The sequence below is a fragment of the Pinus tabuliformis genome, chromosome J (assembly GCF_031772625.1).
Source record: "Pinus tabuliformis cultivar Carrire ecotype Pingquan chromosome J, CPIR1, whole genome shotgun sequence".
NCBI classification, from domain to species: domain Eukaryota; kingdom Viridiplantae; phylum Streptophyta; class Pinopsida; order Pinales; family Pinaceae; genus Pinus; species Pinus tabuliformis.
In genome coordinates, this window is record NC_142295.1 from 8,449,159 (window position 1) to 8,477,089 (window position 27,931).

The following is a 27,931-nucleotide window of genomic DNA, read 5'->3' on the forward strand; positions in this document are numbered from 1 at the left end:
TATGGAAGAGATGTTGTAATGTCCTTTTTGTTACTTAAACATTTTGACTCGCTCAAAGTACATAAAAATAAAAATAGCCAACCTAGATCTATCTTAACTATGAATTTACCAAACAATGAGAGAGATCAAATCTCTTTTCACTCTAAAAGATTGATTAAAAAATAAAAAATAAAATTAATAATTAAAACTAGTCTACATCCATCATAACTCTGAATCTACCAAAAATAAAAAATCAAATCTCTTTTCCCTCTAAAAAAATTTACATCTGAAAAATTTCAATTTCGAAACTTAATAAATCTATAATTAAAATAAATTTAAATAATAATTATAACACATAAATAATTTATAAAAAATTCTGTTGCAGCATCATTATCAATATAAAAAATAAAAAAATCTTTATCAATGTAAAAAACAAAATACAATTTTCCACACCAATGCAATAATACCCACTTACTCCTCCAAAATATCATTAATGATCATTAATGTTCCGAAGCAATCTAATATTTTACCCACTCACTCCAAAACTATCTTCAATAATTAATACCCACTTACTCTAGAACTATCATCAATAATTATGATTCAATATCGTATTTAAAACCATTCCTCTAAACAATATATTGCTGTATGTTTTACTCAATAATTTTTTCATAATCTTGATGGTAAGTGTAATAATGACATATTTTTATGTTACACGTGAATAAATTTTTTAATGGCTTTTATATTTTCACTTATTTTTAATTATACCACATTATTAATAAAAAAAATAAAAAATAAATAAATTATTTTAACTTTTGGTTAATGAGAGGACCAATTGTTTCTATTTTTTTAAAGTTTTATATTTTTACTAATTTTTAATTTTACTACATTATTAATAAAAATAAATAAAAAATAAATAAATTATTTTAAAGTTTGGTTAAAAATAGTTTATAAGACAAATTGTTTCTTTATTTGTGTGATGTATTCGATTTTTTTTGAAGCTTCAAAATAAATACTCCCCGGGTTTCGAGAGACCTCTTGCTAAATAGATTATCCTAAGAGCTAGTTGCGAGCATATCCGCATAATTTTCCCTGTGGTCTTTGAAGGCCTCACATTCTAAACTAAAAGAACAAAAAATGCGTACTCTTTCCTCCCACACTTCTTTTGCCTTTTTCGCGCACTATTCGACAACGAAGTTGATGAGAATTAGACCTTAACTAAGTTGTTTTAATGAGATCTTTTGGAAATTTTTCTAGGGATATTTCGCGTCTAATTTCTCTAAAATTCGACAAAAGTATATTGAAATAACAAGCGTGATGGGTAACCCCTGCCCGATAAAAATGCCCTCAAAGTTTTTCAAAACGGTGAATCTATATACAATAAAAACGTTTAAATAAGACAAATCAAGATTTCTCCTTAAATTTTTCTGCCAAATTCCAACACCAAAAAATCAGATTAAAAACAACTCTTTAATAAAAATATTTTACTCTTAGATTTACCAATATTGTTATAATTCTGATGAGATTCTTTTATGTTTATGATTTTGTATTTTGTTCACATTAATGGTATTTTTGACTCTTGATTTAACTCTTGATTTTTCCTTTTTAGAAAAAAACAAGACCTTAAATACCTCCATGAGGGTGTGTCCCTCCTGTGGGACCCACTGTGAGACCGAAAAGCCGTCTACTAGAATATTGTTCCCCTTCAATCAACCATTGACCTAAGATCCCTAGCTTACAATTAAATATTAACTAAAATGATTTTCCGTTCCCCCAAAATCCCTTATTTGACATTCATTCCACGTCGGATTCCACAGTGGCAATACCGCCACGTCAGAGGTGGAAAGTGGGGAGCGAAAAGCGGCCTGCTGCGATCATTGTCTTATTTCAACGCGAAATTTATAAGAAGCGAAATTTTGGACAACGCAGGCTGCAGCGAATTCGATGGTTCTTGATGCGCAGAAGTCCTGACTTCAATATCGAAAGGGTTAAACGCTCTGCAAAATCCTTGTCAGACCTATTGCGCAAAGTTATTTTTTCTTCTTTTTTATTTCTTTATATTTTTCTCCATGAATTTTTCAGCTCTCAGTGTACTGCTGTTTGTATTAACAGGTGAGCTGATCTTTAATCCCCTGCATCTCTGGAACTCATTTCAAATTCTTCGAAACTTGCCTTTTACCTACATCTCTGGAACTCATTTTCAAATTTTTCGAAACTTGCCTTTTATTTTTATTTTGTTCTGGATAGCTTTTGCAATTTTTTCCTCTTTGTTTTTTTGACACGGGCATTCTGCCGAAAATGAATGAAACCTTCGCCTCCTATCAGTATCTGTTGCAGGGAAGAGTGTATTGGCTGCCAGGAATTATGATGATTATGAGAACTGCAGAGCCATTGTTAAGACATGGGCTGATGAATCATTACATGAACTCGAAGGAGGAACAGAGCAGGAGAGGGAGCTATTAAAGGACTTACTGTTTTTCCTCCATGTTCCAAGGACTGGGGGCAGGACATATTTTCACTGGTGAGTTGTTATAATTATACATTTTTATTATTATTTGTATTTTGGAATGTCCATAGCAAATAAAATCTGCCAGGTATTAGAGTTGTCATGCGTCTCTAGGATGTTTGATAGATAATCATGATGGCTTCTCTTACCTGCAAGGTGACAACTAGTTTGCCTCCCTTTTTAGCAAAATGAAAAAAAAAGAAAAACTGCCGTTGAATGCATTCTTCATGTAGAATTGTGATTTTGAGCTGGTAAAGTTAAGGGCTGAATCGTAACTCTATACTTATTGGGCACTCGCATTCTTTCTGCGGCTTGGGAGATCCACACCAACTGTTTACAAATTTTCCATGATTATGGTCTATTTGCTTAAAATTTCACTAGTAGCGCAATTTCCAAATCACCCTTTAACAGGTGGCAAACGGATGTTAATTTGCAATTGCTAATTTATATAGAGGAGCGATGATCAGGGTTATCAGTTGCTTAATATTGAATCCAGTATTACTAGACTCTTCGGGGCCAGAGCTGATTCCCGAGTTTGACTCCACTCCTTGAGGAAACTGAGTTGAGTTAGTCTTTCCAAGACGGATTCTGCTCTAGTGATATTCGTGATTTTGGCTCATGAGTATGACTCAGATTCTCTTTTATCACAAGGCAAATTTACTTGGAAGTCTGATTTGCTAGGTGGTTTGTGTATGCAAGACAGAAAGAGAAAAGGATCAATTATTTTGCTTGCTTTTCTAACTTGCTATCGCAGCAGACAACCAGCAGACCTGTCAACCATCCAGAGGTCTTTTACAGTATATAATATCATCTTTGTATTTTGAGATGAGTTATTATTGAAAATCTGCATTATCTAAGCGTTGCAAGGCTAACTATGAATGCAAAATATCTTTTATCCTGAGATTTAGTGTTTTTATTTGAAGTTTCCTGATTTAACTCGTGAGTTTTTTGGGATAACTAGTCAATCCTCACTCTTTGGTTATTTCTGTCTGGTAACTTTAATCTTGATAAAGGCACTATATTTTTGAACCCTTATGCGTTATCTTGCACCAGTACCCACACCTGCACCAGCACCCTCTCTAGATGTCTCCAATGGATTTTGATTCTGGGGTTCTGTGAAAATAATGAATGTTCATTTAGCTGTATGTGTACAGCTGTATGTCAAGCCTGTGAATGTAAGCTGTCAATGCTCTCCTCAATAAAAATAAAAGATACTAGATCATAGTAGTGGCATAAAGTTGTTTGAGCTCTAAACATCAAGGTTTGTTGCTTCTTGCAGCTTTTTGCGAAACCTGTATCATCACAATCAGGAGTGCCCACGGTCCTATGACAAACTTCGGTTTGATCCAAGGTAAGATTTCATATGCTCATTTACTTAAAGCAGTATTATCAGTATGTGAAAGAATATTCAATAGATAAAGATGATTGTTGGTTAATCTGTCTGTCAAAACAGGCAGGAGTTATTATTAACTGCTATGATATGGAAAACCTAGAGCTTTCAAATTAGCAAGCAATACAAAGTTGCACTAGAGCCCGCTGTTTGATATGGAACTGGCCATAATTGCCAAAACCAGCCGGTTCCTTACCAAACTGGCTGGTTCCATATGGAACCATTCAGCTAATGATGGAGACCACTTAATCTTATTTTCTTTTAAAATAAAATCAATCTCATGTCAGAGTGGGTTCTGGAGACTCAGCCAACAACATTTGACAATGAAGACATACCTTTGAGGGAGTTGGACCCACTTCCACAGCCAGAGGATATAAACATTGTTGTTGGATGGGTAACTTCTGTTGATTTTTGATAGGATCTTCTAAACTGATAATTACTTATGTTTTCTTTAGTTACTCTTTTCTTGCATTCATATTCATCATAAAGCAATTACACAGAAAATCATAACAGTAGAAACTAAATGCCAGAAAGATGGTAAAGGGACAGCCAAACAAGAACACAAACATTTACCTTGGGAAAACGTACATGGGGAAAACCCAACAACCTTTTCCTTAGAGAAATTGTTTAGTTCAACAAGAGACACACCTAGATCTTGTAGTCAATCACTGACCAACAAAGTAGACTTGGCCAAACTTTTGAGAAATCTAGGGCATCAAGATTAGGTATTTTCTCTTCTTATGATAACTGCTTGTGAATGCTTTATACTTCTTTAGATTAGGATATTCTCTTTACTTAGATTATTATTGTGTTCTTCTTCAAACAACTACCAATGCATAAACAATAAAGAGACAAGAGACACATAATGTAGGCCATCAGCCAGGGCCAAAACCTTTCCCAATTGAGAGGAAAAACCAAACGAATTTTTCTTATAGATTAGGATATTCTCTTTACTTAGATTATTATTGTGTTCTTCATCAAACAACTACCAATGCATAAACAATAAAGAGACAAGAGACACATAATGTAGGCCATCAGCGAGGGCCAAAACCTCTCCCAATTGAGAGGAAAAACCAAACGAATTTTTCTTATAGAGACTTCAATTGACGAATACCAAGACCAAGACCCTTGACCTATTTGCCACTCCAAGACCAAGACACAAAGCTTCCTCTTCTTCCTTGAGTCAACGATAGTAAAAATTCTTGCCTTTTCCTCCTCGGCTACCCTTCAAGATTTCAGTCCTTTGGGATAGATCTGCAACTTTTCGGCTCTAATTCAGAAACCCTAGATTCTGTACTTGAGAGATCTTTGCCTTCAACTTCCTTAGCTTGATATGGAGACTAGACTTCTTCAACTCGGCTTGAAGATTCACTTGATTCCTTTCCAAATCTGCCTTCACAAGGTAACTGTAAAACTTTGGCTCTTTCCTGCAGTAGATAGCACTGTAATCTCGCATGTGTGGAAGAGAGTAACCCTAAGACAGATCAGAAATTGGCTCGGTTGACTTCTTCCTTTCTTCGCTCCGTGATGAGGCTCCTTCCTTGTCTTTTTTGCACCTTTTATAGCTTCAGATTTCCTTGTTCGAATTTTGCTCTTGAAATGAGGTCGAGCTGCCTATTTATAGTGGTTTGCTCATGTAAATAAGCCAAATTGATTTGGAGACTAGGCCGACATGCCTTTTGGAGATCATCTTGTCCTCTTTTTTGTACACTGACTTTAAGGGATATTTGTGCTTGGTCTTGGAGGGTCTTTTGACTCTTTCAATGACTCACATACATATGTAATATGCCCAAGAAGGGTCCTTCATACATGACATTGACTCAATTTGACTTTATGACCAATCCTAAGGGCTCACAATGGGAGCCTTATCTAAAAATAAAATTCCTTGCTTATGAAACCCATGAGACAAGCATTACAAAAATGATTTTATTTTTCTTCATTACATTAATTACATAAAATCACAATTATACATGTCATAATGGAGACCGAACTTAGTTATACTTTTCAACACTCCCTTTTAACTAGGGAGGTATTCATAATCCATACAAGGTACTTGGACATTCTCAATTTGAAGAATTCTCATAAGAAGAGTCAGACTGGTAATCCATCTGTATAGCATCATATCAACTCAACATTGTCACATAGCAAGGACTTGACTAACAACTCTGCCTCTCCACAAGATCAGAGCACAATGCTGGTGAGACCAATGATGTATAGACACCCTCATCATTGTCTCTATCGGAACATACCCCCCAGGGTTCTCAGGGTGTGTTCCACCAAGACTATTCTTATCTTGGATTCCCAGTCCTCAAAGAATATCGATCCTCTACGACTACTCTTATCTTGGATGCCCTAACTCATCCTCAAAGAGTATCAGATGCTAGATGTTTACCCAATCCTCCATTTTGTCTTCCCAAGTGAAGACAAGAATGATGTGTCTATCTCTCTCCTCATGGCCTTCACTAAGACTTATGGCTGTTAGTCCTGGTCTAGTGCATGACACATGAGATAGAGAACCACAACTGTCACTCCCTCTTAACCAGGGATGACCAACCCATTCCATAAAGGAATGTACCCAAGCTCCCTCTTGACCAGGGACTTGCTTCCAACAACTCTCTAGGTGGAGATCATGGGACAACCAACTGCTTGTAGAACTCCTTCCTTTGATGTCATGAATTTTTCTTCTTTGTCAAGGAGTCTACATTTTACAGGACTTCTTTATTGTCGAAAAGTGTAACTAGGTTCTATCTGCATAATGACATGTAATTGTGATTTTATGTAAGAGATGAAAAGAAGAAAAATAAATTATTATAATGCTTGCACCATGGGTTTCATGAGAAAGAGATTTTATTTTTAGTTAAGGCTCCCATTGAGAGCCCCTAGGAATATTGTCATCTAGTCATAAAATGTTATGCAACCAACAGGGACCTAACATAAAAGTCTAAAGAGTCATTGTCATGTAATGAAGACATGTTACACATTGTAAAGAGTCATATTTGTCTTTGTAAGTAACCCTACAAGACCTTGTCACTAGCCATCACCCTAGTCGGCCTATAATGGAAGGATTATTCTAGAAAGGAGAAGTCGGCCTACTCCAGAGAGCATTTCGACCTAAAGGACATGGACAAACAAGTATATATACCCATACAGGACCTCATTTGAAGGCAAGCAATTCGATGAAGCAAATCTCCAATAAGAAGTGCGTAATACATCTTAGAAGAAGCCTCCAAGCCAATGAGGAACGAAGGAAGGTTAGCGAAGGAGAGAGGCATCATTAAGGACTGTTTTGGGCATAGTATATCGTCACACGTGGGAAGATAACATGCTCGAAGTTGGTAAGGGAGGATCGAAGATTGCTGTCACCTAGAAGTATTCTTGTTTTGATAGAAATCTTCGCTGAAGTAAGCCGAGTAAGATAGAGAAAGGTTCTCCCTCTTGAAGAAACTATTCAAGGAACAAATTTGATCTAGGGTTTCTGTGATCAAGAAGAGGGATTGCAGACCTACAGGAAGAGGCCGAAAGTCTAAAGGAAGCCGAGATGGAGAAGAGGAAGAACAATATTGGAGAGGAAGACGATGACTTGGTCTAGGGAGGACTCTAGTGTCAAGGGTCTTTGTCATGGTCTTGGTATTCGCCAATTGAAGATCTATAAGAAGAATTTCGTTTAGGTTTTCCTCTCAAACAGTGAGAGGTTTTGGCCCTGGCTTACAAGCCTATATACCGTGCTCTTGTCTCCTTATTGTTCATGATTTGATAATTGTCTTGATGAAAAGAACACAATAATAACTCAATAAGAGAAGGTCATAATCAAGAAATCAAAAGTCTATCACAAGCAATTATCATAAGTAGAGAAATCAATATCTATTGATGCCCTAGATTTCTCAACATGGTATCAGAGCTAAGGTGCTAAAATCGAGGAGGGGCATCTAATCAAGGAGACACACAAGGATCGAGTTTCAAGAAAGGGATCAAATTGAGACAAAGAATACCAAAGCGAAAGTTCAAGATCCACATCATACCATAACCCTAGATCGAAGAAATCGACTTCAGCAAGAGTCTTGGAATCATCATCAAGGAAGAAGCAGGGAAAAAGTCGAAACCCTAGAAGCATTTCTAATCTGTACTCATTCACCATCAAAGAAACTAAAGTATCTTGAAGGCTAAAGACATTGTCATCATCTTCTAAAGGTTCCAAGGCAGACTCCCCCTTATTGAAGCAAGGATCTCCTTATCCTTAAAAGAAGACCATCCGAGAAGCATTAAGATATCTTAATCAATCATCATCAACAAAGGGATCAAGTTGAAGATTCTATCTTCACTTAACAAGTAAGTACCTTTTTCTTCTATAATCTAATCTAGTAAAATGACTTCATGTTGCAAGGAGAACTATAAGCTTGTTGGGCCATCGAACTTCCTTGCATGGAAAAGAAGGATATACATAGTCCTCGAAGTATATAAAGTCATTGATCATGTCCATGGAAAGGTCTCCAAACCATTTGAAGATAAAGCACTATCTGAATACATGGAAAAGGATCTAAGGGCTCAAAAGATTCTTAATGAATCTATCAAATATCCCCTCATTCCCTATATAGCCGAGCTGGAGACATCAAAAGAGATATATGATAAGCTGGTAGAACTATTCTCTGAAAGTGCAATAAGAAAGATCATATCACTTAGATCTGATCTATATAATTGAAGGTATCAAAGGATGAAGGGATATCTTCATATCTCTCAAAAGCATCTCAAATAAGAACTCAACTGCAAGATCTAGGAGAGATGATATCTGATAAAGAAATGATTTCCATCATTCTAAATGCATTGACTGATGAACAAGGTAACCTAGTATCTAATGCTCGTAAGGAAGAGGAAGCTATCCCATTCAACAACTTGTGGTCTCTATGCAAGGCAGAAGAAAACAAGTTGAAGGGAGAAAGTGATAAAGGATCAAGTGAAAGGGGTCAAACAGTGACAAAACGAAAAGGGAAGTTTGGTAAATTTGGTCCTCAAAAGAAAAAAGAAGAACATGGCTAAAGTTCAGTGCTATGGATCTCAAGAATATGGGCACTATAGAAGAGATTGTCCTAAACTTAAAAGGGACAATAACAAGAGAAATAAGGAGGAAGCCCATATTACCGAAGAAGTGGAAGAACCCGAGACGAAGAAGCCTAAGAAGGAGGAAGTAAGAGATCTCTACTATGACTGAGATAATCTCCTTCATTATTAGGTACTCTTATGCTGTGTAAAATTATGGATAGGAAGCATTATAAATAAGATAGGATGCATCATATTAGAGTATGGCATCATGATAGAAGCATTAGAAGAGCTCGTGTCATAGGCAACATGAAGGATGTTTGGAACAAAACCTATGGTAGCCAACTATGTAGGATATATCTCTTGGAAACCTCATGGAAAAAGGAAGAAGTCATCTAGGACATGGCTCATCATACATTTGTCAAAGTTAATATATGCAAGATCCTCAAGATTCTTTGATGGAATCTTCATTGTAAGGTTCTGTTGATGGTGCTGAAAATCTGTCAACCAATGGGATTTCCCCGATATGAAGTCCCAATTAGACCTCACACCGCTTGGTGTAGGAGTCCCATCATCCAGTATAAAGGCCTGGTTGTCAAATCCTCAAAGATCTGTCTTGGCTTTAGCTGTCAGCATAGGAGAGTGATGCAATGGTTTCTTTGAATAACAAGGTGAGTGGGCAGCGCAACTGTGTCTAGGTTCTCTAACTGCAAAAAGGGGGGAGAAAAGTGAGTCTCTAAGTGAGAGGTAATAGTACCACACAGGATGAGACACACAAACCAGAAAGGCATGTCTGACATCTAGTGGAATAGTCCACCACTGATGCAATGGTCTTTATAATCGATGAGTAAGGAAAACCATGTCTAGTATCCTGCAGAATAGTCCACAAGGATGAGACAACAATGACAACCATTACAACACATTTCCAACAAGATAAGCACCAAAACAACCGAAATAGTTCAACTTCATGTGGGTCATCTTATTCATGGCTGATAATATTTTTATTAGATTCCCCTCGTCGAGAGGTGTAGGATTGATATAAAGATCATCCGATTCCGATAAGTATTCATGGAGATATGAATTTATTTTGATTATGGAATTATTATCAAGCCGACCTACAACTCATGTAGGCATAGAAGCCCAACAGTTGCATCTATTCAAACACCAACGTTGTGTATAAATATAGGAGGACTTTTCCTCATTTGGACTCACTCATCTCATCACATCTCTCTCTACTGCGCAAAAAAGAGTCTCTTCTCTACTGCGCAGAAAAGGGTCTCTCTCTCACACATGTGAAGCCGGAAGTTGTTGAAACTGAAGCTGCAACTGCAGATCCAAACTTTGACCAGTGTTGACCATCAAACCTCCTCTTCTGAACTGTGCTGTAGGTTCATCTGAACCTCCTCTGAAGGCTGCAACTTTTGGTGGTGGAATCAAGTCGATCCGACGGACGGTTTGCGAGATATCGACTGCCCTAGTTTGAAGGAAGCTGCTGAAACTGAAGTTGCAACTGTAGATCCAAAGTTTGACCAGCGTGGACCATCAAACCTCCTCTTCTGATCTGTGCTGTAGGTTCATTTGAACCTCCTCTGAAGGCTGCAACTTTTGGTGGTGGAATCAAGCCGATCCGACGGTCGGTTTGTGAGATATCGACTGCCCTAGTTTTGATGATGAAGCCGTTAATGCTGATGCTGCTGATCTAGGGTTTGCTACTGCTGATATAAATCAGATTTATTGTACTATTTCTCTCTGCTGAATTATTGAAGATAAAAGAAGATTTGATTAAAGGGTTTCCCCACACATTGTGGGGTTTGTCCCTGGCTAGTCGCCACATCTTGTGTCTCTTGTCTTGGCTTGTTTTCTGTCGATCGTTTAATGTTCTATCTGCACTTTACTTTATGTACATGTGATTGCTAATCTGTGGAATATAATTGAGCCCTCACTTCCCCTTTCATAAACTTTGTAAGTGCTTGAGCATCTTCTTTTGTTGGTTTGGTGATAGATCCTTTGACATGATCCATGACCTCATTTTCAGTGAGATTCAACTCTGTCCTTTTCTTCCATGCAAGATAGTTTGAAGCCCCAACCAATTTGTTGCTTTCCTTGCAAAAAGACATTTTGACTGATTCAGACATAAATATACTTACTTGTGAAGATGCTTCTTCCATTTGTTTTCTCCTTGAATTTTGATGTTGATATAGTTAATAGAGAGCTTCTCCTTGATGAAGATAGTTCTCTTCATGAATGATCCTTGATCCTACAAAGAGGGAGATCACTTTAGATCCTTTGATGGTGATGCCCTTGTTGATGATGATCAATGATAACTTTTTGATGCTTCTTGGATGATCTTCTACAATGGTAAGGTCCTTGTTTCAACGAGAGGAAATTGCCTTCAAACTTCTGAAGATGATGACAACGTCCTTGATCTTGGTTCTCTAGTAAGAAACTTGATTTATAAGTCCTTCAACTTGAGTAGGGTCTTTGTGGTCTCTTGAGATGACTTGAGGGTCCCAAGACTGTTGCTGGTGTAGGCTTCTTGTTCGATCTAGGGTTTTGATACTTCTTTGTAGATCTTGACTCCAAGATGATCTTCTTAGATTTGATTTGATGTATTTCTCGAGATTTGATCCTTGAGTGTCCCTCGATAAGATGCCCTTCCTTGACTTTTTCACCTTAGATTTGATACCATGTTGAGAAATCTAGGGCATCAAGGTTAGGTGATTTCTCTTCTTATGATAACTGCTTGTGAATGCTTTTTACTTCTTTAGACTAGGATATTCTCTTTACTTAGATTATTATTGTGTTCTTCATCAAGCAACTACCTGTAACCACACCTCCCTTCATATCTACCCACTTTCATCGACTTACTCGGGGTAAACATGAGATGAGGGGCTACTATGACAAGACTCAACCTCCTAGGTGACCTTAAGGAAATGGAGTTGACATAACAGACCTTACTGACTTCCCTCAGATGCTGCAGACCCTCTAGGAGAATCCCAACCCCTCCAAGAGTCCATCCCCTGAGACAACTCATCTTTTCCCTGAGTTTCACCCCCAATCACCCCCTTGCCAAGGCATCCATGCGATTGTGGGTCCTAGTCGCTCCCATGAGCCTGTATGAGTGCGACTGTGGACTTTTCCTGCCAGTGTTGTGCCAGTGATTGCAGAATTTAAGGCTATTTTCCAGGGATGGGGCTAAGCCTTTGCTCAAAAATCCATGTGACTTCCAGAATTCATAAAATACATAAGGACAATGCTTGTAAACCAAAAATTGACACTAGGACAATGCTTGTAAACCAAAAACTGACACCAGGACTAGGCTTGACTTGGTAGATATGCAACCTACAAGTCATGAATGCAAGTCTGAATATAAGGGACTGAAAACTCATCTGAAACTTAACAAGGAGGGTCACCACTTTCTCACATTAGATGTTTGAACATCAATTAGGTCTTGTATCCATTATTCTTTCAGTTACCAGTAAAAACATGAAAAGAGCCATGACTGAGAAATGTCATATAACCATGCGTATAACCAACATATAACCATATCAATATCAATAAGAGAACAACCATTAAAGCCACATAATAACAAATACATTTACCAATCAAAGCATGAGAATTTAACTTTCATTAAACATAGGCAAGAGCCAACTAGGTTCGACACTTCCACGAACCACCTGACCATAGACATGGCTGAACCAAATCTTTCTTTTAGCCAGTCACCCCCGTGCCATATTCCAAGCATGAATGTGGGATCTTATGGATAAATCAATCCATAAACAACCAAGGGAATCCAGAGCTTAAACCACCTCCACCCTCACCATACTGTGATCTTACCTACACTGGTCCCAAGATCACAGAACCAAACCGAGCTTGGAATGCCTCTGGATTCCTTCACCATCCTTGAGAAATTTTCCTGTCTCCACGCTCATGCTTTATCGTGTATCCCTCCATTACCTGTCAAGGGATTCCTAGGCCTTTTGGGATTTTTCCTGAGACCACCTTCACCCCGGATTCCGAAACCATCCGACAATTCCAAAGTTCAAAACTAAAAACAATCCCATGACACCAGGGCTATTCAGAAATGGCAAGGCAAGGGTGAAAACCACTGTCAAAACCCGACAAAACCATTCCACCGACAACAAGAGAACAAAATACCAACATGCACATACCATGCATGTCAAAACCAGCTAGGAAATCATACATGCAATCCGTTCCCTGCAAGTATTCCTGTTGAAGTTGCTTGAACAAACCTTTCCTTACTTGATCTTTGCTTTCCTTGTCCTTTCTTTGCTTGCTTTCCTTCCTTTGCTTTGTTTGATCTTCTCTTCCTCTTGGTGCTCTTCTCCTTTTTGAGACTAATTTTGAAAATAAATTGACAAAAGGCGACCAAAAAGCTACCAACTGATGCTTTGAGGTCTTTTTATTATTCATGCCTCTAATTTCTTCAATTTTCCATTATTTTCCTTCAATTTCCTCCTCACATGCAACCTGTGACCTTTCACCTCCCTTTTCTCCTATTTTTCCTTATTTTCATAAATAAAATGCCAAAAATACCTTTTTGCCTTTTTAGGGCCTTTTCCAATTTCCCTTTAGCTATAAACACAACATGTGATGCCCACTAGGATATCTTTGCACAACATTCAACTTGGGATAAGTGTCCCTTAACCATGGTCTTATTTTGCCTTTATTAACTTTTATTACATGAACGTTTAACCGGGGGTTGTTACACTCCCAATGCATAAACAATAAAGAGACAAAAGACACAGAATGTAGGGCATCAGGCAAGGCCAAAACCTCTCCCAATTGAGAGGAAAACCCAAACAAATTCTTCTTTTTATAGAGACTTCAATTGATGAATACCAAGACCAAGACCCTTGACCTATTTGCCATTACAAGACTAAGACACAAAGCTTCATCTTCGTCCTTGAGTCAACGATAGTCAAAATTCTTTCCTTTTCCTCCTTCTTGGCTACCCTTCAAGATTTTGGTCCTTTGGGATAGATCTACAACTTTTCGGACCTAATTCAAAAACCCTAGATTCTGTACTTGAGAGACTTTGCCTTTAACTTGCTTCGCTTGATATGGACACTAGAATTCTTCAACTTGACTTGAAGATTCACTTGATTCCTTTCAAAATCTGCCTTCACAAGGTAACCGTAAAAATTCGGTTCTTTCCTGCAGTAGAGAGCACTGTAATCTCCCATGTGTGGAAGAGAGTAACCCTACAATAGATTAGAAATTGGCTCAGTTGACTTCTTCCTTTCTTCGCTTGGTGATGAGGCTCCTTCCTTGTCTTTTTCGCACTTTTTCTAGCTTCAGATTTCCTTGTCCGAATTTTGCTCTTGAAATGAGGTCGAGTTGTTGATTTGGGGTAGCATCGGATGTGCTCTAGCCACAAAAATTGGTGGAGAGGCTAAGGCACATGAGATCTCCAATACCCAGAAAGGGTTTGGGCAAATTCTAAACAGTTTGGGAGATATTAAAATAATTATATTTTTAATGGAGTCCCTAAGTCTAAACTTAGGGAAAATAAAATATTAATTAATATAAAACTGTGTTAGAATGGTCCAAAAGTTACGGATCAAGTTAGATCTAATCTTAGCTGTTGATTAGGGACTTAATCTTGGCCATTGATTTGTCAACGAGAAAAGTATAAGAGGAGGCCTGAGGGTCACTTGGAGAACACACCGAGTTGATCAAGATTTCGATTTTCTGGGGCAAGGTTTGCTAAGGAAGTCGAAAGAGTGATCAGAGTTGCAGCTGAGGGGTAGTGAATACAGAAGCAGAGAGGTAGAGATAGTACCAGGAGGATCAGCGCAGAAGCCGGGAGAGAGGGACGCAGAGCCAGCCAGAGGTTCACGTAGAGCTAGCCAGGGCTCACGGAGATGCAGCCAAGAGCTGCACAGTGCCTCAGAGAGCCAGCGTGGGTGATGTAGGGCCTCCAGAGGTTGACGCAGGGCAAGTGAGGGTGATGTTGGGCCAGAAAGGGCTGACGCTGGGGTTTCCGTGGGGCAGATTGGAGCTGGGAGTTGTCGGAGTGTTTTTCCGGGGTTTCAGCCGAAATATCTGCTTCCGAGTAGAGAGGTACTACTGCCGAGATTATTCTCTGTTGGGTGAGCCGGTTTTGGCACCCAGATTATCTTCAGAAACTGTATAATAATAAAACCCTTATATAGCTGCACCGGTTTTCCCGCATTACGTTTTTCTGGGGACATTGGTCCAAAAACAACGGTGTCACTTGTGTGCTTGTTTTTTGTTTCCTTCAATTGATGATCTATATTGTGTTGAGCATGTACTTGTATTTATTTTCAATATTTATATGGTAAATAACTTGTTAATTAATCAGAACAAGTAGATAGAAATAAATCAGAAAAATACATGAATGGTTTCTAACAGTTAGAAATAGAAATTCCAACATGGTATCGGAGCGTGGTTGCAGATCACAGGAGAACTGAGGACATCAGTCGAGTAGAGCAGCAGCAGCAGAAAACAGCTGTCCCCGAGTGACAAAAGTTGTTCCTAGAAGAGAAGCGACAAGGAAGGGGTGACACAGTGCCTGCGTCATCAAGGTTGAGTCGGGAAGAGGATCAACGCAGTGGCAGAGGGGAGCAGACTCGACCTATGCAGTGCTCGGTCATCTTTCTCAGTTAGGAAGGATTGACGCTCGTGGCTAGGAGGTATGGATTTTGCTGGTGCGAGATTGCACAGAGCCTAGAAGCTCTAACCTTCAGTCTGCTGAAGCTTAGGAGGCTGTGGGTAAGTTGCAGAGTGAAGCTGGTGGGGGTACTGTAGTTAGAATAGTACCTAATAGGGCAAGATCAAGGAGGAGGGAGTTGCTATCGAGGATTTCTAGCCAAGAAGTCCGGATCAGTTGTGTAGTTGCACTAACAATCGGAGTGGAGGCATCTCGACATTGGCAGAAGGGTTTCTAGGAGGGAAATCGAGGTTCAGAGGGAGTCACACAAAGAAGTTCCAGGAGGGAAGTAGAGGAGCAACAAGATGGCAGTGAATGGGGTAATAGACCAGGACAGACTGGATAGAGCCTCAAACTTCGTAGTCTGGAAGGCCAGAATCTTATCCGTTCTAGATAGGAACTGTCTAAAGCAATTCGCCTTGAGGACAATAGTGGTCCCAGTTGACTTGGCTGATAACGATAAGTATGAGGATGCAATGGTGAGGGCCAAGAGCATCATCCTTGACGGGGTCAAGGACCATGTAGTACCACACATTGCCGAGAAGAATACGACAAATGAGATGTGGGAGGCCCTAAAGAAGTTGTATCAACATACTTTCATGCAGAGGAAGATGCTACTAGAAAATCAGTTGTGGTCATACCAGATGCAGAAGGGAGAACAGATCGACACCTTCCTCGGTCGATTGAAGGAGATCTGGGATCAGCTGACTTCCCTAGGGGCCACGCCGAATCAAGAATTGATGGTGAGAACAACCCTGAACGTAGTCTCAAAAGACTGGGAAGTGTTTGTCCAGAGCATACTGGGCAAGGCGACCCTTCCAGATTGGGAGGAAATGTGGGCAGGTCTTCGCCAAGAAGAGATCAGAAGGCTAAGCAAGGCGGGAAGTAGCGACAAGGGGTTTAGATTCAAGAAGGAGGAAGAGGAGGATGTTGCCCTAGCATCTGAGGGAAAGTAGGAGAAACGGAAGAAGAAGGACCTCTCCAAGGTCAAATGCTTCAACTGTGGGGAACTGGGTCACTATGCGAGCCAGTGTCCAAGAAGGAAGAGCAAAGGAGAGGCTTTCGAGACCAAGGTTGTGCCATCAAGGGCGGAGAAGGAATTGGAGATAGATGATGACTGTGCCATGAGTGCTCACACGCCACTTTAGCGGAAGTGGAGAGACATTGAGCTGTAGTCAGAGGAACTACATGCGATGAGGGGCAGGATCCTCGAGGTACCCAACTCTTGGATTAGACCTTGCTATGGGAGCCCCAAAGAGGAGTAGCAGTACTAGCGATGTCAGTAGAGATGGATGCGGATGGAGCGACAGAGGGAGCTATAGTGCAGGATTCCCAGGACAACGCGAGGCTAGCAGGCTGTAACAGTGCGAGAGGCACGGGAGTGTTGCACTAGTGCAGGATGGCATAAAGAGGTGTGCAACGGTGCGAGATGCATGGAGTTGTTGTAGCAGCGCAAGGGTCATAGAGGGAGCATTTGTCAGTGACAGAGGGAGCTTCAGCATTAGTTGTGTTTCTAGCTTGACGAAGATGTCAGAGTTGGGAGATCAGTTACTTACTTCTTAGTAACTAAGTTGTAGTGCAACAATTAGCAGTGGTAGTGCTATGGGCAGCGCGATGCAGCATGATGAGAGGGGTTGCAGTGCAGATGCAGCAGTGGCAGTGGCAGGGCCATGGGCAGCAACACAGATGCAGAGGGAGTTGTAGTACAGATGCAACAGTGGCAGTGGCAGGGCCATGGGTAGCAGTATAGGATGCAGCAATGTAGATGATGGGCAACAGGCCTAGCATCAGCATAGGGACCGATGTCGGATGATCAGGGTGATACTCAGTGAGGAGTATTACTAGAGCACAATCCTCGCTAAGAGGGAGTGTTGATTTTGGGTAGCATCGAATATGCTCTAGCTACGAAAATTGGTGGAGAGGCTAAGGCACATGAGATCTCCAATACCCAGAAAGGGTTTGGGCAAATCCTAAACAGTTTGGAAGATATTAAAATAATTAATATTTTTAATGGAGTCCCTAAGTCTAAACTTAGGGAAAATAAAATATTAATTAATATAAAACTATGTTAGAACGGTCCAAAAGTTATGGATCAAGCTAGATCTAATCTTAGCCGTTGATTAGGGATTTAATCTTGGCCGTTGATTTGTTAATGAGAAAAGTATAAGAGGAGGCTTGAGGGTCACTTGGAGAACACACCGAGTTGATCAAGATTTCGATTTTCTTGGGCAGGGTTTGCTAAGGAAGTCGAAAGAGTGATCAGAGTTGCAGTTGAGGGTTAGTGAATACAGAAGCAGAGAGGCAGAGATAGTACCAGGAGGATCCGCAGAAGCCAGGAGAGAGGGACGCAAAGCTAATGAGAGGTTCACGCAGAGGCAGCCAGGAGCTGCGCAGTGCCTTAGAGAGTTAGTGTGGGTGATGCAAAGGCTCTAAGGGTTGACGCAGGGCCTCTAGAGGCTGACATAGGGCAAGCCAGGGTGACGTTGGGCTAGAAAGGGCTGATGCAGTCCCTCGAGGCTGATGTTGGGGTTTTCGTGGCGCAGATTGGAGCTGGGAGCTGTCAGAGTGTTTATCCGGGGTTTCAGCCGGAATATCTGCTTCCAAGAAGAGAGGTAATACTGCCGAGATTATTCTCTGTTGGGTGAGCCGGTTTTGGCACCCAGATTATATTTAGAAACTGCATAATAATAAAACCCTCAGATAGCTGCACCAGTTTCCTGCATTGGGTTTTTTCGGGGACATTGGTCGAAAAACAACGGTGTCACTTGTGTGCTTGTTTTTTGTTTCCTTCAATTGATGATCTGTAATGTGTTGAGCATGTACTTGTATTTACTTTCAGTATTTACATGGTAAATAACTTGTTAATTAATCAGAACAAGTAGGCAAAAATAAATAAGAAAAGTACATGAAGGGTTTCTAACAGTTAGACTTAGAAATTCCGACACGACTTGCCTATTTATAGTAGTTTGCTCATGTAAATAAGTCGACTTGATTTGGAGACTAGGCCAACATGCCTTTTGGAGATTATCCTGTCCTCTTTTTTGTAAGCCGACTTTAAGGGATATTTGTGCTTAGTCTTGGAGGGTCTTTTGACTGTTTCAATGACTTGCATACATATGTAACATGTCCAAGAAGGGTCCTTCATACATGACATTGTCTCAATTTGACTTTATGACCAATCCTAAGGGCTCACAATGGGAGCCTTATCTAAAAATAAAATTCCTTGCTTATGAAACCCATGAGACAAGCATTACAAAAATGATTTTATTTTTCTTCTTTATATTAATTACATAAAATCACAATTACACGTCATTATGAAGACCGAACCTAGTTACATTTTTCAACACTCCCATTTAACTAGGGAGGTATTCATAATCCATACATGGTACTTTGACATTCTCAATCTAAAGAATTCTCATAAGAAGAGTCGGGTTGGTAAGCCATCTTTATAGCATCATATCAACCAACATTGTCACATAGCAAGGCCTTGACTAACAACTCTTCTCTCCACAAGATCAGAGCACAACGCTGGCGAGCTGCGAGACCAATGATGTATAGACACCCTCATCATTATCTCTATCAGAACATACCCCACCTGGGTTTGTTTTCCACAAGGACTATTCTTATCTTGGATTCCCAGTCCTCAAAGAATATCGATCCTCTACGCTACTCTTATCTTGGATGCCCTAACTCATCCTCAAAGAGTATCGGATGCCAGCTGTTTACCCAATATTCCATTCTGTCTTACCAAGTGAAGACAAGAATGATGTGTCTATCTCTCTCTTCATGGCCTTCGCTAAGACTTACGATTGTTAGTACTAGTCTAGTGCATGACACCTGAGATAAAGAACCACAACTGTCACTCCCTCGTAACCAGGGATGACCAACCCATTCCATTAAGGAATGTACCCAAGCTCCCTCTTGACGAAGGACTTGCTTCTAGCAACTCTGTAGGTGGAGATCATGGGAAAACTAGCTGCTTGTGGAACGCCTTCCTTTGATGTCATGAATTTTTCTTCTATGTCAAGGAGTCTACATTTTACGGGACTTCTTCGTAGGGCATAGATCATCCATCACTTTCATCATGAGTTAGTCATGTCTTTATTCCTTTTATCGAAAAGTGATCCATCAACTCATATATGGTATTCCGTCACGCCATGCTACTTTCTTCATGTCATGTTTCCTTAAGGATCTTTCATCCTACTACATGGACATTATGGGTGGAAGATATCCATAGATCTTCCCTTGGCAGCTCTGCATAAGCCCATCCATATATCATTCAAAAATAAAGGAATGAACATGAAATCAAAATTACCTTTGTGACGGTCTTTTATCATGACATCTTCTAGTTCGCATCAGCATCCTGATTCCTGCATACATATTGACACATCTCCAAAAGATATATACTATCAAGGGTTTCTTTCTTTTTCAGACTTCATCAGAGTCTTCATATCTTTCATGGAGATATCCTAGTCAAATCTCTTAGTCCTCGGATGTTGATTGCCTTCTTCATGGTTTCATATTCCACGATCTCTTTCCTTCTTTTTTCACACATTTTCTTCCCAGAAACTTTTAATCAGAGTTCCTCCAATCACTGTCAACCACATCATATTTCATATGAGGACATATTATGTTGATTTCATCTAGACAATGTGCGACTCATGCCTTCCTGCATCCTTTCAAAGGAGGAGATCCTTTATTTTGATCAAGCTCTCGAGATAAAACATTTATCCATGTTACTTGCAACCATATGCCATGACTCTACAATATTGAATACAAGCATACATACCTCATTTTCCTTTAGGTCATCTAGACTTCCTTCAACAACTTCCTTGATTGAAGGAACTTCAATCCCTTGATCTGCTTCACTTCTTTTGTCATCATACCATCATCCCATGAATTCCCACAAGATGAAATTCTTGATGAAACCCTTGCTTCATTTTGATAGGTGAACCTTTCGGTGAAGATTCCAAAAGAGGATCTTGAGCATCCTTATTCAATAAATGTTCCCCTTTGACTGATGTATGATGACCCTTGTGCTAGATGACCTTTTCTTTTTTTTCCCATAAGTACCACTTATGTTTCTAATGAGGCTACCAAGAGCTATATCCTTCCAGCATACACTTCAGCTATTTTTCATGCTTCTCTATGATGATGTCACGAGCTTTTCTTTTAATGCTTCTTATGATGCCATGATGCATCCTATCATCATGATAGCCATATCTTACAATAGAAAAACTTGAAAACAGGATCATGAAAAGAACTAGGCGAGGAGGACTATCTCAATCATAGTAGATATCTTTTACTTCCTCTTTCTTGGAATTTTTCTTTTCAGCTTCCTCCACTTCTTCGGTGATATGGGCTTCTTCTCTACCTCTCTTGTTATTGCCCTTCTTGAGCTTAGGACAATCTCTTTTGTAATGCCCATATTCTTGACATCCATAGCATTGAATCTTAGCCATGTTCTTTTTCTTTGTATGAGGACCAAATTTCCCAAATTTTCCTCTTTTCCTTGTCATAGTAGCATATGCTTGATTTTGATCACTGGATCCTACATTAGGTTTTGCCTTCAGTCTGGTTTCTTAGATTTTGCATAGAGACCATAGATCTTGGAATGGAGTAGCTTCTTTCTTCCCATAGATGCTTGAAGTAAAGTTACCCCATCCCTCTGGTAGTGCATTTAGTACTACAATGGTCATCTCCTTGTCAGACATTGGTTCTCCTAGATCTTGAAGTTGATCCCTTATTTCAGATATCCTCATAAAGTATGAGGCTATCCCTTCTTCTTTTGATATCCTTAGCTTGTAGAGTTCTTGCCTTAGAGAGATAACTTCTCCTGCCGTACTTACAGAAAACAACTCTACCAATTTGTTGTATATTTCTTTTGAGGTGTCGAGTTTAGATAGATATGGAATGAGGGGATCTTTGATGGATTCTATGAGAATCCTTTGAGCCCTCACTTCCCCTTTCATAAACTTTTCAAGTGCTTGAGCATCTTCTTTCTCTGGTTTGGTGATAGATCCATGATCCATATCCTCATTTTCAATGAGATTCAAATCTGTCCTTTTCTTCCATGCAAGATAGTTTGAAGTGCCAACCAATTTGTTGCTTTCCTTGCAAAAAGACATTTTGACAGATTCAGACATAAGTTTACTTACTTGTGAAGATGCTTCTTCCGCTTGCTGCCTCCTTGAATTTTGATGATGATATAGTTAATAGAGAGCTTCTCCTTGATGAATATAGTTCTCTTTAAAAATTATCCTTGATCCTACAGAGAGGGAGATCACTTTAGATCCTTTGATGGTGATGTCCTTGTTGATGATGATCAATGATGACTTCTTGATGCTTCTTGGATGATCTTCTATAATGGTAAGGTTCTTGCTTTCAACCCTAATTCAGAAACCCTAGATTCTATACTTGAGAGATCTTTGCCTTCAACTTCCTTCGCTTGATATGGAGACTAGACTTCTTCAACTCGGCTTGAAGATTGACTTGATTCCTTTCCCAATCTGCCTTCATGAGGTAACTGTAAAAATTCATCTCTTTCTTGCAGTAGATAGCATTGTAATCTCACATGTGTGGAAGAGAATAACCCTAAAACGGATCAAAAATCGGCTCGGTTGACTTCTTCCTTTCTTCGATTGGTGATGAGGCTCCTTGTTTTTTTCGCATCTTTTCTAGCTTCAAATTTCCTTGTCCGAATTCTGTTCTTGAAATGAGGTCGAGTTGCCTATTTATAGTAGTTTGCTCATGTAAATAAGCCGACTTGATTTGGAGACTAGGCCGACATGCCTTTTGGAGATCATCTTGTCCTCTTTTTTGTAAGCTGACTTTAAGGGAGTTTTGTGCTTGGCCTGGGAGGGTCTTTTGACTGTTTCAATGACTCACATACATATGTAACATGCCCAAGAAGGGTCCTTCATATATGGCATTTATCCAATTTGACTTTATGACCAATCCTAAGGGCTCACAATGGGAGCCTTATCTAAAATTAAAATTCCTTGCTCATGAAACCCATGAGACAAGCATTACAAAAATAATTTTATTTTTCTTCTTTACATTAATTGCATAAAATCACAATTACATATGTCATTAAGAAGGCCAAACCTAGTTACACTTTTCAACATAAACCTGGTCCAACTCCCTCCTAGTCAAGTCAAACATCTGCCCAAGAGACTCGGCTTGGTTTGTGCTGCTAGGGAAGAAATTCGGTGTGCTTCAGCATCCAATAAACTCGGTCTTATGGCTCTGACATACCTCAGAAATTCAGTCCTTTTGTTCCACACCTGTGAGGATAGCAACAGAGAGAATACCACATGTGTGAATTCAATTGATAGAGACAGATCTTCAAAGTTCATACTTATTCGTCCACCTAGCCTCCTTCTTTTTCGCTTGAATGAACATAAATATATTTTTGTGTGTGATCTGAATTATGTGTCCAAATGATTGAGGACGAGTGTCTTTATATAGTCTTCTGGCTGGTTGAATGGGTGCCTCGTTGACTAGGCTGACTTGACTAGGAGGAGAGTCGACTTGGCTTGTTTGGAGCCAAAAATTCAATTTTCAATTTTCAAAATTCAAATTTTCTCTTCTAAAAATGACACGTGAACATTCCTCAAAATTGCTTTTAACAATAGCATGAAGAACAAGTTTTATATTATCATTACAAATACATCAAGGATTAAAAATATTAATTATCAAGACCGACCATATCTACAAAATTCAACACTTCCTTTTAGTTAGGGAGGTATTCAAAATGGCTATCTGGAGGTTATCATGTTGACAAATTTCTCTAAGAAAAGGTTACAACAATTCATCATCAGCATTAACATCATCCAATTACCATAATCCTGGTCAGCAACTCTGACTCATGGTAAATCATGGTAAATCAACAACATTAACTAGTTATCGTAATTCCGATCGGTACTTCTGACCTATGGTGCATCATCACCATAATCTTGGTCGATACTCCTGACACATGGTACATCATTAGCATCAACTAGTCACCATGATTTTGGTCGGTGCCTCTAACCCATGGTATATTGACTAGTCCTGGTTCACCATCATCTTGGTCAATCTATGTGACTCTTGGTGAAACCCTAGGGACACACTCAATCCATTTGAATACTCTAGTCCCAAATCCAAATGCCTTACTCTAGGTCGCGGTACTAGATCTCACTGTGGTTCAATCTGTCATCATGGTCGTCACCTGCACCTGATCAAGACAATCCTGCAAGTAGCCTCTGAAGCCATGTTGCTTCTCAACTAGCCAACCAAGTTGCAATATACTCGACCTTTACAATACTGAGTGCTCAAATGACTACTTCTTTCTAATCCAAGAAATCAAAACAAAGCCCAAACTTAAGCAACATCTTGATGAACTCTTTCTATCTTCTACACTCTCTGCCCAATCAAAATCTGTGAATTTTTGCAGCTGTGCTTCACTGTTTGAGACATATCTCAAACCATAATTAGATGTGCCATAACCAATTGTACCATGCTGGTGCTTCAACACATGTTGAGCTTCATACCTTGGCTCAACCATAAGATGATCAACTACTTTTTGGTTCCCCTCACTGGGTGCTCTTTCTGGAACAACTTCTGCTGTGGCAATCCTGGTTGCTCCCTCTGCCTAGCCTGACAATATGAATGACTAGCCATCATCTCAAACTCAGAGGTCAAATTCCTCTGAAGCTAAAGCAAGGCTCTTTGACTGCTCCCTTTGTTACAGAAGGAATTATTTCTGCCACAGCTTCTCCCTTTGACACATAATCCTTCTACTTCCTTTAGAGACAAATCATATAGGATCAACCTTGATCCTTCAATCCAAAAATACGTGTTTGCTTGTGATCGTACAAAGCCTTCTTCATTCATGTGACTTCTCATGTACCTCAAAGCCCTGAGGTAGCTCTATGTACACTTCTTCCTCCTCAATTACTTCATTAAGAAAACGATCTCTGTATCCACTTGGTGCAATTTTCAAAGCAATGGTAATAGTTCTAATAGAATTGTACCTTACAACTGGAGCAAATGTCTAGTCATGATCCTCTCCCTTTTTTTGGGAGAACCTTCTATTCTCAACTCTTGCTTTGTACTTGTCTATGCTTCCATTTGCTGCAAACTAGATCTTGTAGTTTTATTTGGAAACCACCATTGACTTCTCTTTGGCACAATCAAGTTATACTTCAAACTTGTTGATCTGCTGCTCCCTTCGAGCTTAGATCTCATCTAGTACAATATCTCTTTGTGAAAATTCTTGAATCTAACACATCAAAAACCCCTACTGCATTTTTTGGTTTACTATCTCCTACTTCTTCTTTGCATTAATAAGTTATTTAAATGCATAAATATCGAAGTAAACACAAATGCAACCTTCACAAATATATAGATCAACAATTGAAATAAACTGAGACAACACAAGGGAAACCGTTATTTTTGGACAATTGTCCCCAGAAAAACCCAATTCAGGAAAACCGGTGCAACATATAGAGGGTTTTATTACTAAGCAGATTCTGAATACACAACTAGGGTGCCTGAAATGGCTCACCCTTCAGAGAATATCCTTGGAAGCAATACCTCTATCCGGAGACAGATATTCCGGCTGATCAACAATTGGATGAACGATCCCACAGTGACTCCGACTATTCCTTGTGCTGGACAACAAAAGCTACTCCATGCACTCTTTGGAACTGCGTCACCCTCTTAGGGACTGCGTCACCCTCTCTGGCTCTGCGTCAACCAATCAGCTCTTAATCTGTCCCACTGAATCACCTCAGCGCAACCTCTGAAGCCCTTTGCGTCAACTGCGTCAGCCTCTATGGCCTCTGCGTCAGCTCCTTTGGCCCTTTGCGTCCTCTACGCTGGCCTCCTTAGCCTCTATGTCAACCCTTGCTGCCTCTGCGTCAACCCTCCTAGGCTTTGCGCTGCCTCTTCCGGCACTCTGCTGCCTTTTGATATGTATTCCTCAGCCTCCTGCCGAGCTACCCCTCACTGCAACTGATCACTTGTTCGATTTCCTTAGCAAACCTCGCCCCATAAGATCAAACTGACTGATCTCTCTTGGTGTCTTGGTGTGTCTCCAACTAACCCTCAAGCCTCCTCTTATACTTATCCTGTTGACAATTCAATGACTGAGTTTAAGTCCCTAATCAACGGCTAAGATTAGATTTGACTTGATTCTTGTTATTTAGAACTTTCTCACCCATGTTATATTAATACACTTTAATATTTTAATTTTCCCAAGTTTAGACTTAGCAACTCATTAAAAATATTAATTATTTTAATATCTCTTCATCCAGGTGGAATTTCTCCAAACGATTTTTGGATCTTGGAGATCTCATGTGCCTTAGCCTCTCCACCAAATTTCATGGCAAGAGCACATCCGATGCTACCAAAAATCAACACTCTCAACACAAATCACTGATTCTGGGAAGCCCTCTTGTCACAAGCTTTACTTCGTTCTTCCACTACTTCCATCTACTACCAAAGCCTTGGCAACCTTCATTATGTACCCACAATCCTCACTAGGAGGCCATGGAAGAACAATTATAACCAAGCAAAGGGTTCAAAGACAAGAGGCTAACTAATAGTAAAAATCAAGGAAGAGAGACACAAGATACTTTTCTTTTGAGGATAGAGGGGAATTTGTGAGCGCCCTCTTGATCCTAGCCTTCTTTCATCCATCTTGAAAATTTATCAACTTCATCCTCATCATGTCATTTCTTCCTTGCATGAGCTAGGGTTTTTCCTTTCAGCAAAAACGTTAATCTAGGTCCAAATCTGGGGTTTTATCTACAAATCCTATCCAAGACTTTTAGTCTTCTAGGATAAACCCTAGATTTTCATTTTTGCAAGTCCAATAGACTTTGTAATGTGCAAATTCTCCTTTCCATATCCAAATGTGCATAAACCATGGAGTCCCAATGTCTCAACAACCAATTAAGGACATTCCATCTTGATATCAAACTAAGAGAATGTGTCAAGATCAGGGATCTTCCAATGAGATGTCTTCATCAAGAGAGAAATATGACAGACCCATTAGATACTGCTTCAACATTACTAGCAGTGATATTCTAACAACCATGTATTCTCGGCTAAACATTGATCTTGATCCCTTCAACCCAAGTAGTCTATACTTCATCATAATAGTAATAATAAGGACACATCAAGTTTTGCACGACTCATTTTTGTCAAGAGGGACTCAGCCTCTTTTTCGCTGTGAGCTTGTTATAAGTGAATGTAATATTCAAACGAACTTCCTTTATAACAATGATCCTTTTCCTCATTTCGAATTTTGACTACTTAAAGAATAGATTCCATATCTCATATTTACAATATAAGTCATACCTTATCATCAACACATGTAATACATCTTTCCAGGGCCTTTTGCAAGGTCCATGACAACAAATGGCGTTAATACTTTTCAAGCTTGTTGCTTCAACATCCTGTTTCTGGGCACATTCTGAAATATAATGCAACACGGGTTTGTTATGTAACACTTCAAATGTTCAGTACTGTATTTGGATCACATATTTCACTTATGTAGCTTTGATTTGTTTTGAGCAACAATCCAAACTGTTATTGCTTCTTGAAATATCAATATGACATTCATGCTACATATTAGTAGTGTATTTCATCAATAAACTTGTAAGGTGAAGGAACTCCTTCATAACTTCCCTTAGTAAATTCTTCAAGGATCCCATGATATCTGACTAAGGAGCAGAGCACAGTCCTATCTACTTTCTCATGAAAAACAATTTTGATACAAGCCTTATGAGCTTTCTAAAGAGTAGATCGTAGTCTTATTCAAATTTTCATGACTATTCTTGATACAAACTTTTCAACCAAGCATAATAGAGATCGTTTCCTCTAGCCGCGGTCTACAAGAGCTTGATCTAAATGAAGTCACTGTAGATTACGCACCTTTTATTCCAAGCATTAGGCTGCAGACTTGTAACTTCGCTGGTCTTTTTACAGGTTTGTATTTCCAGGTCTCATACTCGTCTAACTCATCACTGTAGTATGCTTGCATGGAAACAAAGTCATGCTTGCTTGGTGGCCATAACAAATCTTCAACACTTCAACCTTATGCACAAAGGATGACTTTGCTGGCTTGTCTTCATACAAAGATATTTCAAAACTTCCTTTTGGCTGCTTCCTTCAAGGTGATACCACTTCGGTTCCTTAAGAAATCAAGGGATTGTTTAAGACTCCTTCAAACCTGAATTTGAAATCCTTTAAACAGTAGTGGAATTGACTTAGTCCTCAACTTGTCAAAGATTTTCTTGACTACCTTCTGAGACCTTTTGGATTTGATTCAAGAGATTTATGC

At 39.4% G+C, this 27,931-nt stretch overlaps 1 pseudogene across 1 annotated transcript in view; it reads left to right on the forward strand.

The window, feature by feature from the left end:
- LOC149225161 (protein-tyrosine sulfotransferase-like) overlaps positions 1 to 27,931 on the forward strand; it is a 300,574-nt pseudogene that overhangs the window by 27,921 nt on the left and 244,722 nt on the right. The window contains exons 4-6 of the transcript XR_016248251.1: positions 2,059 to 2,088; positions 2,282 to 2,497; positions 3,762 to 3,833. The product of XR_016248251.1 is annotated as a protein-tyrosine sulfotransferase-like (transcript). The remainder of the gene's footprint in view (positions 1 to 2,058; positions 2,089 to 2,281; positions 2,498 to 3,761; positions 3,834 to 27,931) is intronic.